Below are 14,786 nucleotides of genomic sequence, written 5' to 3'. Positions count from 1 at the left end.
TTCTTTCTTCCAAAGTTATGTTGAGATAAAACACGTTCAGTTTCAATCATCTAAAATGTATAGAAGTTAAATATTGTAATTCAGTTTTCTATTTATCAATGAATTATCTATCATTAGGTCAACAATAGAACGAAAGTGCTCTTTAAATTCTTTGTCATCGTATTATCAAGAAAATAATAGAATATCTGGTAAAAAAAAAGTGAACAGTATATTGCATGGCCCACTGAAGAACGATTACACAAAATCTGAATTTTGTAAAATGCATGGGATTGATGGAGTAGTTGGAGCTATAGATGGGAGCCACGTAAAAATTAAAAGGCCAAATTCCAAACATCATTATGTATATTATAATAGAAAAGGAGATTATAGTCTTCTTATACAAAGAGTATGTGATCATCAGAAAAAATTTATTAGCTTTTTTTGTGAATCAGGATCCATTCGTGATAGTCGCCTTTTAAAAAAATCGTCTTTATACAGAAAGAGTATACATGGATTCTTTGATAAGAATTTCTTATTAGGAGATTTAGCTTATCCTTGGACTGATTGATTTTTCCATTTAAAGATGGCAATTAATTCAAAATAAAAAAATATTTAATTATCGTCATTCTGCAACTGGAATCATAATTGAAAACGCTTTTGAATTATTAAAAGGAAGATTCCGAAGGTTAAAATTTTTTGACAATAATGATTTAACATTTGTAATAAAATGTATTATAGCTGCTGTTGTGCTACATAATATTTGTATAAACAACCAAGACGAATTTGATATCGATGAGAATGAAGGTAATGAAAATATGATAGATGCAGCAGAAGTTAGTGGTATAGATGAAAATTATTCCAGAAGAGAAGAAATTTTTGCGAAAATGTTTATTTAAGTATATATGCTCAATAAAAATAAATTGCAAATGAAACATTTCATTTTATTAGGTGTTGGAATTAATTCGTAGCGTTTTTTAATGAAAGAATGTTATTTATTTCACATGAGCATTAAAAAATACATTAATGAAAGTACTTCCCATCACTTGTAAAACGCTACGAATTAATTCCAACACCTAATAAAATAAAATTAGTTTATTAATGAACAAAGAATAATTTTCTTTAATTTATTTTTAGATTTTATTTAAAGCAAAATAAAAATAAATAAGCAAAACAAATAAACATTCAAAATATTTATTTTTTTGTGTACTATATAGTTTCATTATTATTGACATTGGCAAAATTTCCAACTTAAATGCATTTTACAAATGTTAAATCATTATTTTCAATAAGTATAATCTGAATCTTCCTTTTAATAATTTTTTCTTACTAAGTATCTTACTATTTTATTTGTTTAAAATAATTCTTTAAATGTTAATAATACTGAGTATTTTATTGTTGAATATATTATATATTGAAAATATTTTTGTAATCACTACCTCTTATAAAAAAATAAAAATTTATGCGAAAACTTTTTTTTATTTATGCGAACCAGGGATCGGAAAACTTAACCTTCGATTGCATTTTTATAATACTGACTTTTATAGTACTGTCTTAAATATTATAATAGTGACTAGTAGTATTTTATGTATTTTTTTCTTTTAATATGTTTTCTAATTCTGTAATATGGCTACTTTTTTCTCTTCTGTTTTCACTTTTTTTTATATAGATCTAATTTTTGTTTTTTGTACTTCAAGTTTTCATCAATATATTGTTTTCTGTTGGCTTCTTTTTCTATCATATTCTTAATTTTATCTTCAAAAAATTTCTGTTTTATTTTTACTAGTTCCATTGATGGTTTTTTTTTTTTTTTCACAAGATGACATAAAACAAGAAGGTATATTTAAGCTGCTGTCAGAATTCGGTGTTGATGTTTCCACATGACATTTGACTTCAGTACTTTGTGATTACAATTCGTCAACATCTAATGAATGTGGACTTGTATTCGATGGTGAATTACCCAATAATTCATCCAATCTGTCGTAAAAAGTGAATTTTACAGGACCATTCTAGATTTTATATCTTTCGTATTTTTATATGTAAACTAAATTAAGCCACTTTCTTTTGCATGCAAATTCGAAGAACTAAAAATTAAAGAAAATATTTTTACTATTATGTTTAAAATAATATGAATATATTAAACGCTCATTAAGCAATTGTTTAAAAGCACAAGAACAATTAAAGAAAGTAATTTTTTAATTATTATAAATTATTTTATTTTGCTATTATTTTAATCGCATTTTTAATAATTATTAAGTATATAATATAGTTTCACTTACTTTAATATTTTGACTTCCAAGTTCTCCGCTAATAATTGACCAAAAAATTTTTCTTTTTTGTACATGATGCATATCGTCATAACGCGCTTCTATAGCTCCTATCAAGGCACGAGTTTCATGAACAGATCATATGTTTTTTCTTTTGTGTTTGAGTAGTGTAAATTTTCAGTGACGATTACACTATTTCCTTCCAATTGGATTGAATTTTCGTTGTTTACAAGTGAGCTCATATTACTTGTTCCTTGGACTAATTCTTTATTAGAATTTTCAACTATGCTCACATTGCTTTTTATAAATTCGCGGCTTATGTCAACAATTTTTATAAGTTGTATAATGTCATTATTTTCTTGATTTTTAAAATACAGTTTATTGTTTTGGATAAATCCTATTAAATTATTTGGAACCCACATTCTGCAGTTTTTGCTCTGAAATATATTAATAGAATGAAAATATTTTACATCATTTATTCTACAAATACACTTACCGGTGTCCTCCACATAAAAATCATTATTATTGGTAATCCATCCATTTGTTATTCGCAGTAAAAGATACAACATAACTAAAATAATTATTTACAAGATTATTTGATAATTATTTAGAATACAGGCCTCACCTTCGATGAAATTAGGCTTATTTGACGCGTTTTTTTTTGCACGGAACGAAAGAATCTGGATGAAAAACATTTTGGGTCGGTCGCGCTTCGAATGAGAATAATTTCATTGAAATCGAAGGTTAGACTCTTATTTTAAATAATCACCGATATTACTATCAAAAATTACAATTTTTTTATCATTTTATTCTTACTTACTTTTTTCAATGAAAAAGTTATTGAGTATACATAGGTTCATAATCTCTGACCATAGACTCACTGTTCATGTGAGTCTACAAGACTCAATAAAGCATACGGTCTCAAAACGGTCGTATGCGTACGCAGATTCTAGGGGAAAACTCAGTTGAATCTCACTTCTCAGGTGGAAAAGGAACGTGCACTCAACTGAGTTATGACGGCACAAATAAGAATTGTCTGAGAATCAATGTAAATGGAAAGCAGCTAATGTACGAGGGCAAGTCAATAAGTTCTTAGAAAAAAAAGTTCTCTTCTGTCAGAGGGCACTCGCAGTGTCATATCACATTTTTGATAAATAGCATCAGCTGACTGTCACATTTTGGAATTCATCACGTGGTTTTATTTCTGTAGACGATTAAAGAACAACCTTTGTATTTTTTGCAAAATGGAAAAAAACGAGTTTCGTGCAGTGATCAAACATATGAAAGGTTTAACGCCGAAATCAAAGCCGAGTTGGATAATGTTCAAAGCATCACATCTGCATCAGCGTTTGCTGACTGTATACAATTGGATGAATGAATTTAAACGTGATCATACACCCACATGTGTTGCACCTCGTTCGGGATGTTTCAATTGAGGCTGCTACGCCAGAAATCATCGATAAACGTTGCCAGAAATCCACGATATTGTTTTGACTGATCGACGAGTGAAAGTGCGCGAGCTTGTTGAGGCCACAGGCATATCACATGGCACAGCGATTTCAATTTTGCATGAACAATTGGGTATGAAAAAACTATCGGCAAGATGAGTGCCGCGTTTGCTCACTGTGGACCATAAGCGCGACCGTGTGACGATTTCAAAACAATATTTGGAAATGTTTCAACGTAATCCAAATGAATTTCTGTGTCGATTCATTACTGTGGACGAAACATGGATTTATTTACTTACTTCACACCCGAGACGAAGGAACAATAAAAACAATGGACTTCACCGAGTAAACTAGCTCCGAAGAAGGCGAAGACCGTGAAGTCGGCCGGAAAGGTGATGGCCATAATTTTTTGGGATGCACGCGGTATAATTCATATCGATTACCTTCCGTCGAAGCAAACGATCAATGGAAGAGTAATCGATAATAATTTCATTATATCATTTGATGCGGTTTCGATGTACACGAACATTCTGACTGATTTAGTATTAAAGAGTATTGAATGTAGGTGAAACCTAATTGAAAACAAGACTTCGATTTCTATCCATGAGTTTGTAAAAGCAATTATGATTATAATTAACTCTATATTTTGTAAATTTGACAAAAAAATATTTAAACAGATTTTTGACATGCCAATGGGCTCTCCATTGTACCCTACATTAGCGAATATTGTTCTTAGAACAATAACAAGACTTAGAACAAGAAATTATTATGACCAATAATATTGTTTCGTCTTTTTATTTCCGTTATGTTGATGACATTGTATTGTCCGTGCATAAAGATAAAGTTGAGAATGTTCTGGAATTATTTAATTCGTATCATGAAAGGTTAAGATTTACAGTAGACTTTGGCAACCAAAATGACATTAATTTTTTAGATGTTAAACTAATGAGACAAGAAGGAAGAATCATCTTCGATATTTATAAAAAACTTACTAATTCAAGGAGATATTTGAATTATTATTCAAATCATCCATTAATGCATAAAAGGGGTGTAATTATCGGGCAATTAGACAGAACATTGTTTTTATCCCATCCAAAATTTCAAAAAAAAAACATTTCTGACTTTCACACTCTGTTAATGAATGGTTATCCTCTTGAATTCATTTTTTCAACAATAAAAAACAGAATTAAAATTTTAAAAAATAGAACTAATTTAGATGAAAATAATGAGTGTAATAATAATGAATTCGAATTCTAATTTAAGGAAAAAGTTTTTATAATACTATCAAAAATATGAAAAAAAGAGCATAAAGAACCACAGCACAAGTTATAGTTTGTGATATTTAATTATTCTTGCATTACAGATTACAATAAAAACATTAAACGTTTCGGCCATAATCTGGCCATCTTCAGTAAAATTAATAATATTCTTAAGACGCAGAGTTACATCAAGTTGGAATAAAATTCAACCGCCGTGTGTTATAATTGTAAAAATCGTGTTTGCATCTATGCGACGCTGCTTCGTATAATAATGTTAGAACGTCAGAAGTCATATAGTGAAAAGTATAGAACGAGAATTTCCAGATTCTAATTTACAATAATTTATTTTATCATTAATATCTTTTAAACGAAGTATAAAACATTACCTGTTTTACAGCAAAAATAAATCGATGAATCTCAAGTATAATCATTGCACAGATAGAAATTTGTCGTGACATTATGTGTTGTTATTGGTCGTATCCTATATTTTACCGCTATTTATATCCATGAGTCAAATAGTTTAGAAAGTTCTAGAATTATTTATTAAGTGCGAGAGAGCTCTTTCTTTAGAAGAGGAAGATAAACATCAGGCAAACCTTCAGTGTCACTTTGTTCATTGATGACCACTTATTTGGTCTTTAATATATCATTTCTGAAATTCTTCGTTTCATTAATGATTGTTCTATATCTAAAATTTTTATGTTATCCCAATCAAACTCATGCATTTCATTCACACGGTGACGTGAAACAACTGATATCTCAGAAGTAGATTTCTTAATATCTTGTGTTCTTTAATACGAGTTTTTAATTTTCTCTTAGTTTGGCCAACATACGACGATTCGCAATTCAAACAATTAATTTTATAAACTACTCCACAATGGTCATCCTTAAGCAAGGGATTTTTTCCTGTTTTTATAATTGTATTCAATTTATTCATCGGTTTATAAGTTATATCAAAACCATGAATATATGCAAGTTTTTTGAATTTTTCAGAAACCTTGCTCAAGTATGGTATCGCGAACAATTTTTTCTTATTGGAATCACATTCGTTATTATTTCCTTCGCGATTTTTATCTGGATTAGTTCTATTTTCCAAAGTTTTTATTCTATTGTTAATTGTCGAAAATACGAATTTAAGAGGATAGCCATTATTTAGAAGAGTGTGAATTAATTCCGAAATGTTCTTTTCATGAAATTTGGGATGGGACAACAGTAAAATTCTATCAAGCTGCCCAATGATTACTCCTCTTTTATGTGCTAATGGATGATTCGAAAAATAATTTAAATATCTCCCCGAATTGGTAGGTTTTTTATACATATCGAAGATGATGCTTCCTTCTTGAATCATTAATTTAACGTCCAGAAAATTAATACCGTTTTCATCGCCAAAATCAACCGTAAATCTAAGTCTATCGTGGTATGAATTAAGTCTCCTCAACCTTTTCTTCATGTACAGCTAACACAATGTCATCAACATAACGCAAATACTATAATTTTATAATACTATATTTAAGTAAAGTATCGGAAAAATTAAAAAAATTACATAGTCAGGGCTTTAATATTGCTTACAAACTATAAATAAATTTAATAGATTTATTAAAACTGGAAAAGATTGTGTATATGTAAAGAGAACCATTGTAGAGTGGTTTATAAGATAAATTGTCTAGGTTGTGAGTCTTCTTATGTCGGCCAAACAAAAAGGAAATTAAAAATTCAAATCAAAGAACATAATGTTGACATAAGAAGACCACCTCTGAGATGTTAGTGGTTCCACGCCATCAAGTGAATGAGATGCACGAATTGGATTGGGATAATATTAGAATTTTAGATACAGAACAATCATTATTTAAAAGAAGAATTTCTGAAATGATATACAATATATAAAAAGCCAAATAAGTATTAATAAGCAAAGTGACATTGAAGGTTTGCCTGATGTTTATCTGCCTTTTCTAAAGAAAGATCTCTCTCACACTTAATAAATAATTCTAGAACAATCTAAACTTTTGACATATATATAAATAGCGGTAATATATGATATGACAAATAATAATACACAATGTCACGACGAATTTCCGAAGAACGAATGTTCGAAGAACACGTTTATACATATTTATATTATACGACAGCTGAATTTAATGTCAGATATGTGTAAATTCTACGTTTTACTAATATTTGTGATTTTACTGAAGATGGTCAGATTGTGGCCGAAACGTCTAAAGATTTTTTATTAATGTAATGAATTATTAAATTTCATAAACAACATCCAGTTCTGTGGTTTCATGCTCCTTTTTTTGTGTTTTATTTATTAGTATTCATTTTTTATTCTTCTTTTAATTTATTTATTTTTAGTTTTTTTATTTAAATTAATTTATAGTTTATTAATTTATTTAATTCAATTAAAAAAATTTTTTTAAATTTAACCTTATATTTTTATTTTTTTTAGTTATTTTTTATTATCATTTAAAATAGTTTTAGTTTTTTAATATAATTTTTTATTTTATTAATTTATTTTATATACGTTTTTAATTCAATTAAAAAAATTTTTTTAAATTTAACTATATTTAAAAAATTTTTTTCTTTTTTTGCTAGACTATGGTTTGGCAGCAGTCGGGAGTCTTTTTTCAAAAATATTATAATTTATTCTTTTTTAAATTTATTTATTTTTAGTTTTTTAAAATTGATTTTTAGTTTTTTTAAAAGTAATTTATTCTACTTTTAATTTATTTATTTTAAATTTTTTTTAGTTTATTAAGTTAAATTTAATTTTATATATATTTTTAATTCAATAAATTAAAAAAATTTAAAAAAAATTTTTTCTATATTTTTGTATTTTTATTTAGTTATTTTTTATTATCATTTGTTGACGAGGTAGTGGATGATGTAAGTGTAGATACGTTAGGATGTATCAACGTTTCTTTAATGAGAAAAATAGTACACACAGCTCTAGCAAAAGATGTAGGCAATAACTAACGAACGAACCGTGGAGAATAGAACGGCCACATAGAAAGAATTCTACTAAGGACTCCATGCGTCTTAACAGGGAACTAACATACTAAAGACTAATCTGCATATTGATAATAAAGAGACTCTATCTCTAACATCATTCAAAATAGTTTTAATTTTTTAATATAATTTTTTAATTCATTAATTTAATTTGTATTAAATTTTATATGAACATATTCTACAATAGAAAAAGATTTTTGTATTAGCTGTATATCAATTTTCTCATTATAGGAATTTTCGACAAATCGAACTACGATTTTCTCTGATATCAAATAAACAAGAATATAAGTATGAATAAGATTGTAACAGCGTTTGAGCTACAAGTATTACAACTTATGTTGACATTTTTTTCTACGTAATACATATTATATACACGCGTGTAATAAATTGTGAACTACATTCGGGAATACCACAAATTCAGAAATGACTACGTCGTGTTGGTTCCTTAATTTGTCTACAGGTACATTTTTTCTATTAAAAAATATAATGAAAAACATATAAAGTTTAATAGAAAATTTTTCACGAAAACATTTTATTCTATTTCCGTTGATTCCACACGTATAACGTTAATGTCATCTCAAGGTCATAGTATAGCAGGTCATGAAACTCTTAACTCTTAACAATATTATCCGCATAGCATTTTAGATTTCAAATACGTAGTAGATACATGAAATTTGAAATGTTGTTGTATAACAGATACATAGCAATACGTATGAATCATATACCAAATACATGTTTAATATCGATAAATGTCCATAGATACGTAATTTACATATCAAATATATAAAATTTGCAATGTTATAGCTATATAGCAAATTTGTAGCAATACGTATACATCATGTATTAGATCGTATTTAATATCGATTTTGTATGCTATAGATACGTAATTTATATTACATACCAAATACATATGATAATAAATATTCTTTCTGTGTTAAATATGTAATTATGTATTTGATACGTATCTGATTCCTAATATTGCAAATACGCGTTCAAAATTACGTACATGTATTATATATAAGCTATTTACAAGGGCCAAAGTGGATAATTTCATTTTTGAATTAAAAAAATTTTAATGTCAACTTGATTGATACTTTGACTCTAAAATTTTAAGATTCAAAAAGTGAAATTAATCAAGACATTATATGTTCCTCTATGAATATTTACAAAAAACTAAGAATTTTTAAGACAAACAAACCTTACTACTATAAATATCTAGGAAAAATTAAGAATTTCTAATATTTTGTCTCAATCTATGTAGTTTTTCTGTATGTTTTTGTTAACATTTTATTCCAAGGAACTTACTATTTAATTTAAATTATTTTTCACTATTTAATCTAAATTTGTTCCACATGAATTTTTTCGATTAGCACAATTCAAGTTTGACTGAAATAAGCCTCTATTTCTTGATTGTTGTGTGTTCACGCGGTCTAATATAATACTTTAATATTGTTAAATTTGTTATTCTTAAATTAAACGATTACAATCGATTATAATAACGCACATAGCCACTTGCTCAAAACTATCCGTTTATGATTTTTTTAATGCTATGTGATGCTACTATCGTATTGCTACTATGCCATCTTATAACTTATTATTACATTCTGTATTCTGTTATATATGTATCAACTACATGTTTGATATCCATACATTTAAATATACACAATATACCTGTTACATGTATTACATACGTATTATATACGTATTTCGACTTGAATATGCATAATATATCTGCTACATATTACATAAATACATTTAGCATTCAAATACTATCAACTTTACAGAAAAACTGTATGAGGCAAAAATTATTTATTTTCTTCTCATAAAGTTATAAGAATTTTTTCAAAATTTTTTTAATATTGTATTTTCTCATCTTGGTAAAAATAAGAAAATACTAAAAATTAAATGAAAAATTCTTAGAAAAATTTTTAGAGCTCTATGAGAAGAAAATAAACAATTTTTGTCTTGCAATTTTTTTATAAAGCTATAGTATTTGAGTAAAAAATTGAAGACTAATTTTTGACAATTTTTAGTAATTAATATCTTGTTAATTATTGTGAAAATTGTAAAATAGTACAATAGAATATTTTTCTTCTCAATTTAGTCCATTTTGCCTCTGTACGAAAGATTTATCGTTATTTTTAGAACCTGTAATAGCTTTATTTTTACAAAAAAATTGTGCATTATGAGCGCAATAGTATAGCCAAATGCACCATCTTGACCATCAGTACCATTATAGTATATATATTATATTATATATCATATAATATAATTAATTATCAGTTAATTATAATATATATCACACTTGTTTATAGTTATATGTTCACTTAACAAGTTTGATATGTATTATGTCAATATTTTCATTATCTAAGAAAAGGCGATAGAATTAGCTTTAAATTTTATATCAGTGCAGGTACTGATGGTCAAGATGATGAATTTGGCTATCCTACCATTGCGCTCATAATGCACGATTTTTATGTAAAAATAAATTTTTATGTAAAAAATTACTCAAAGAAAATGCACAGGCGACAGCAGTAAATTTGTAGCAGAATCTAATGTTGAACAAAAAGGACGAGATTCCAGTAGTAATAGAAAAGTCTTGAAAAAATATTAATGAACATATCGATCATTTAGTATTTTAGTATTATAAAGATAATGAAGGTATATATGGAGATAATATTATATATGTATATATGTATATTGTAAACGCAAACTCATTATAATTATGTTAGTCATATTATTGTAAGAAATTTACTAGATATACACGCAACAGAGATACCAACAGCGTCTGTGTGGCTCAGTGGCAGAGCGAAAGTCTACCAATTCGGAGGAGAGAACAGGCCTGGGATCGAGACGAGGAGCGTCTTGATATTTTTCTCTGTTGTCATAATTTGTTTATAGCTCAGAAGTGGGATTAGTGTGTCTGCTAACCTCTCAGGGAAAGAGAATCAGGATTTTAGAAAAATGTTCTGGAGTCAGCTATCCTATAAAGAATCGGAGACGAGAATGCCCGAAGTGTGCTCGGAATGAATCGATAAAAGGAGGGACTTGGGACTCGGATACAGTATAAGGACAAAAATAATGAATAGCTCAGATGACTAAGAAATTTCTAGACGAAGAACACGAGAATTGGTTGGTTGCCCGGTAGATGGCAGTATCCCGGGGACGACCTCTAGAAGAAGATCTTGGATATGGCGGGAAAATGCCATGGGGGGGGGAGGGGGAGGACATTCCAAGTCGAATGTGTTGTCAGATGGGCCGAATTGTAAGAAATTCACTAGATATATACACAGAGATACCAACAGCGTCAGGGCTGGTGTGGCTCAGTGGCAGAGCGAAAGTCTACCAGCTCAGAGGAGAGAATCGAAGCCTGGGATCGAAACGAGGAGTGCCCTGATATTTTTCTCTGTTGTCGTCAATTGTTTGTCGTCACATTATTTTCTAATTTTCTAATTTTTAATATGTAATTTTTATAATTTTATAATTTTATTACTTTAAATATGAAATGCCACTACGGTCTGAATGTTGATATGTTGAACTAATATATATATTCATATAAATGAATTAATTTCAAAAATGATAATTGCGTGCCGATATGGTTGTCGGACTTTCAATGCAATCAATCTGAAATATTAATAATCCCCCCAAATTTCCCAAATTAATCTTAAAAAACTGTAATAAACTTATTGCGAAAAATATTGCCTCGGCCGGGAATCGAAGCCGGATCTCTTGCATTCCGTTGCGCGGCACGCAACTATCATTTCTGAAATTAATTCATTTATATGAATATATATATTAGTTCAACATATCAATATTCAGACGAAGTGGCGCTTCGTATTTAAAGTAATGTTATTTAACATAAATGGTCTTGTTTCCAATCTTATTGTTTATACCGTACTTCTCCAAAATTGGATCGCCTCCAAAGATGAGTCATTTTTTCGAGATGGAATTTGAAAATTGCCTGAGAGATGGGAAAAAATAGTAGCCAGCGATGGACAATACTTCAATTAATCTGTTCATTCATTTTGTTTTGAAATAAATGCATTTTTGACACAAAAAAACGGACCGAATTTGTACTCCCAATATAAACATTGATAAACTTGCAAACAAAGAAAATACGTAGAAAACGCGATAAAACGTGTCGCAGCACGTTCACAATTTTTGGAAAGACGAGAAGAGTTACTCCCTCTTCGATTCTAGAAGTTTTACCATCTACATAACAATTTACGCGGATGCAATTAGCCTTGCGATACTTGCTTGTATGAAAAATGATTGAAAAATGTACTTCGCTAAAGACAAAAACGCATCGTATGAAACGAAGAAGGACTGTAGTAATATATAAGTTTCAACATTCTATATACAAAAGAACTATATACAAAAGTTTTTTTAACATTATGTACACAGCATAGAATATCGCGCGATGCGTTTAATGTAACCAGATGTTACGATCTGACAGGCTACAAATTTTTGGAAATTGGAATCAACGCTGATCCATCAAGTTACGTGGAGATCGCCTTAGGAGATCATCGGGACATGAATTACTATTTTTCGAAAAGTGGAAGGGCCTCTACGAGCAGCGATGAAATATTTACAAGATGCTGCGAAACAAATACAAAGATAATTTTATAAGCGTTGGACCGCTAACCGTCAGAGTTTGCATGCTGAACGATGCTACGCTCGTACGTCTCGATTCTTCGTCCGTGCATATGATGATGACCAAAACGACGCTACGCCGTATATTTGAGTTTGACGGATGTGTCGATGTAACGTTCGAACGATTAACCTGACTCGTTGATACGGTCGATGTCAAGTATACGCGATTCTCCAACATCGCGTCCAAATATGCGATAGCGACATCTGTAATGGACATCAGCTCGTCGATTGCGGGCTATTGGCTTTAGTTTTTAATACGTTCAAAAAAACGATGTAATAAATGTCAATAAAAATTTTTTTTTGTTCATATCATTATATGTACTTTCTTTATTTCTTATCAAATCTATCCTATGCCATATGTACCTATTCATTGTAATACAAAAGAATGAATAACAAGTATGAAAATAAACGCGCGCAATTCGGAGGTTAAAATTAATCTTCTTATATTATATATATTACGCTTATTTGGTGGTGTGATATTTGTATTACATTACATTGATGATGATATCATCGCTCGAACATGTGCTACCATGTCGAATGTAAAAAATCTGGTCACGTGTCATGTACACTATTTGGCAACGTCGCATTTATCAAATCACATTGATGATATCAGAACATGTCGTGACATGTCAAATGGTTTTGGATGCGAAAAGAAAAAAAGAGAGATAGGAGAAAACAGCAACGCATAGAGAGAAAGATGGTAAGTATATGAAATAGCGCGCACGGCGGCGGCGAGGTGTGGGGTGGACGCAGAGTCCGCAGCGGCGGCTCATAACGCATTTTGGGGTGGACACGGGGTCCGCGGCGGCGACGGCGGCGACGACGGTCCTCCATGATACGTGACGTCACAATGGCATGTATCATCGGTAAAAACTGATAGCGCAGGGACTTCCCTCCTTCCTTCCCCGCGTCGACGAGTACCCCCCGCGCCCAGCACCACCCCTCTAGCCTCATGTCCAGAACCCGCCTAATATATCTACTAATTATAGGGGAGACCGAGGCTAATAGACTCATTTTTCAGTTTCGAATTTTTACAGACAAAATTAAGAGACTTATCGAAAAAATGAATTCTACACCAGTTACTACATACATTTGACTATCTAGTAATACTTTAATAAGGGAAACTGATAACTAATATGAAAAAAATGCATCCATCTGATTCAACTAGCCCCGGGACCAGGGTAATTCAACTAAGATTATTGAAATAAAGATTAATGTATTTTAAGCATATTTGGTTACATATTAATAAAACTTTTATAAAAATATATTTTAAATACAAACATTCGCTTCGCAGGGCAAACAATACTTCTTTTTGCAAAATGTATTCATTTCGTGAACACGTCGAATAAGCCTAATTTTCGAGTTTTGGACATGACGAAACTTATAACTAGGAAAGGACTTACCACTGAGGAAAATCTCTTTAAAATTTTGAGTAAATATTATAATATAAGAGTCGTTATTAAATGAATACATACAGTTCCATGCTGTGGTTATATCCCCTATATAAATGCGACGTTGCCAAATAGTCTACTATTTTCAAAATCAAATATCGTTAATACAGCTAACAACAAAGAGCTTTTTTGGAAATTATGCGATAGTGAGTTTAGAATTTTTACTACCATAAATATACTATTAATTACGGCAAATTTTCAGTGATTTTTTGAAGTATAGAAAGAGAGATTCCAACAAAACTTGTAACGAAACATTACGTCTTTATTAATATTTTATCATATTCCGATGAAATCATACTCTCCTAACAGAAAACGATAGTGAATGGTGAATAATGATATTATTTTTTTCGGATACCTTTTTCTTAAAATTTTTTCCTTTCGAGATTTAGAGAAGCGACAGATTATGATAGAAATTAATTAGATTTTCCATAGGTTTTATAGCTTTTTCTCTTTCAACAATTTTATTCATCGAAGTTTATTTATGGTATTTGTTCTATTTTTGCAATGTTAGTATTACACATGTAATGTAATCACGAATGTGCGCAACGGCTATAGACGCGAGTCCTTTGGGGCGGAACGATGAGACGTGTGAGCGGCGATACCGAGCGCTAAGCAATGGCGCGCTTCTTCTCTTATCTCTTCAACGCGTTGCCGACGCAGCATATATTTGAAAAAATGAGCTGGGCTGTACTTCTAGTGGCCGGAATGTTTCTATCAACGCGCATTGAT

This window comes from Acromyrmex echinatior, chromosome 8 (assembly GCF_024713525.1).
Source record: "Acromyrmex echinatior isolate Ae372 chromosome 8, ASM2471352v2, whole genome shotgun sequence".
Taxonomy (NCBI): Eukaryota; Metazoa; Arthropoda; class Insecta; order Hymenoptera; family Formicidae; genus Acromyrmex; species Acromyrmex echinatior.
Note: the sequence above shows the minus strand (reverse complement) of the source record.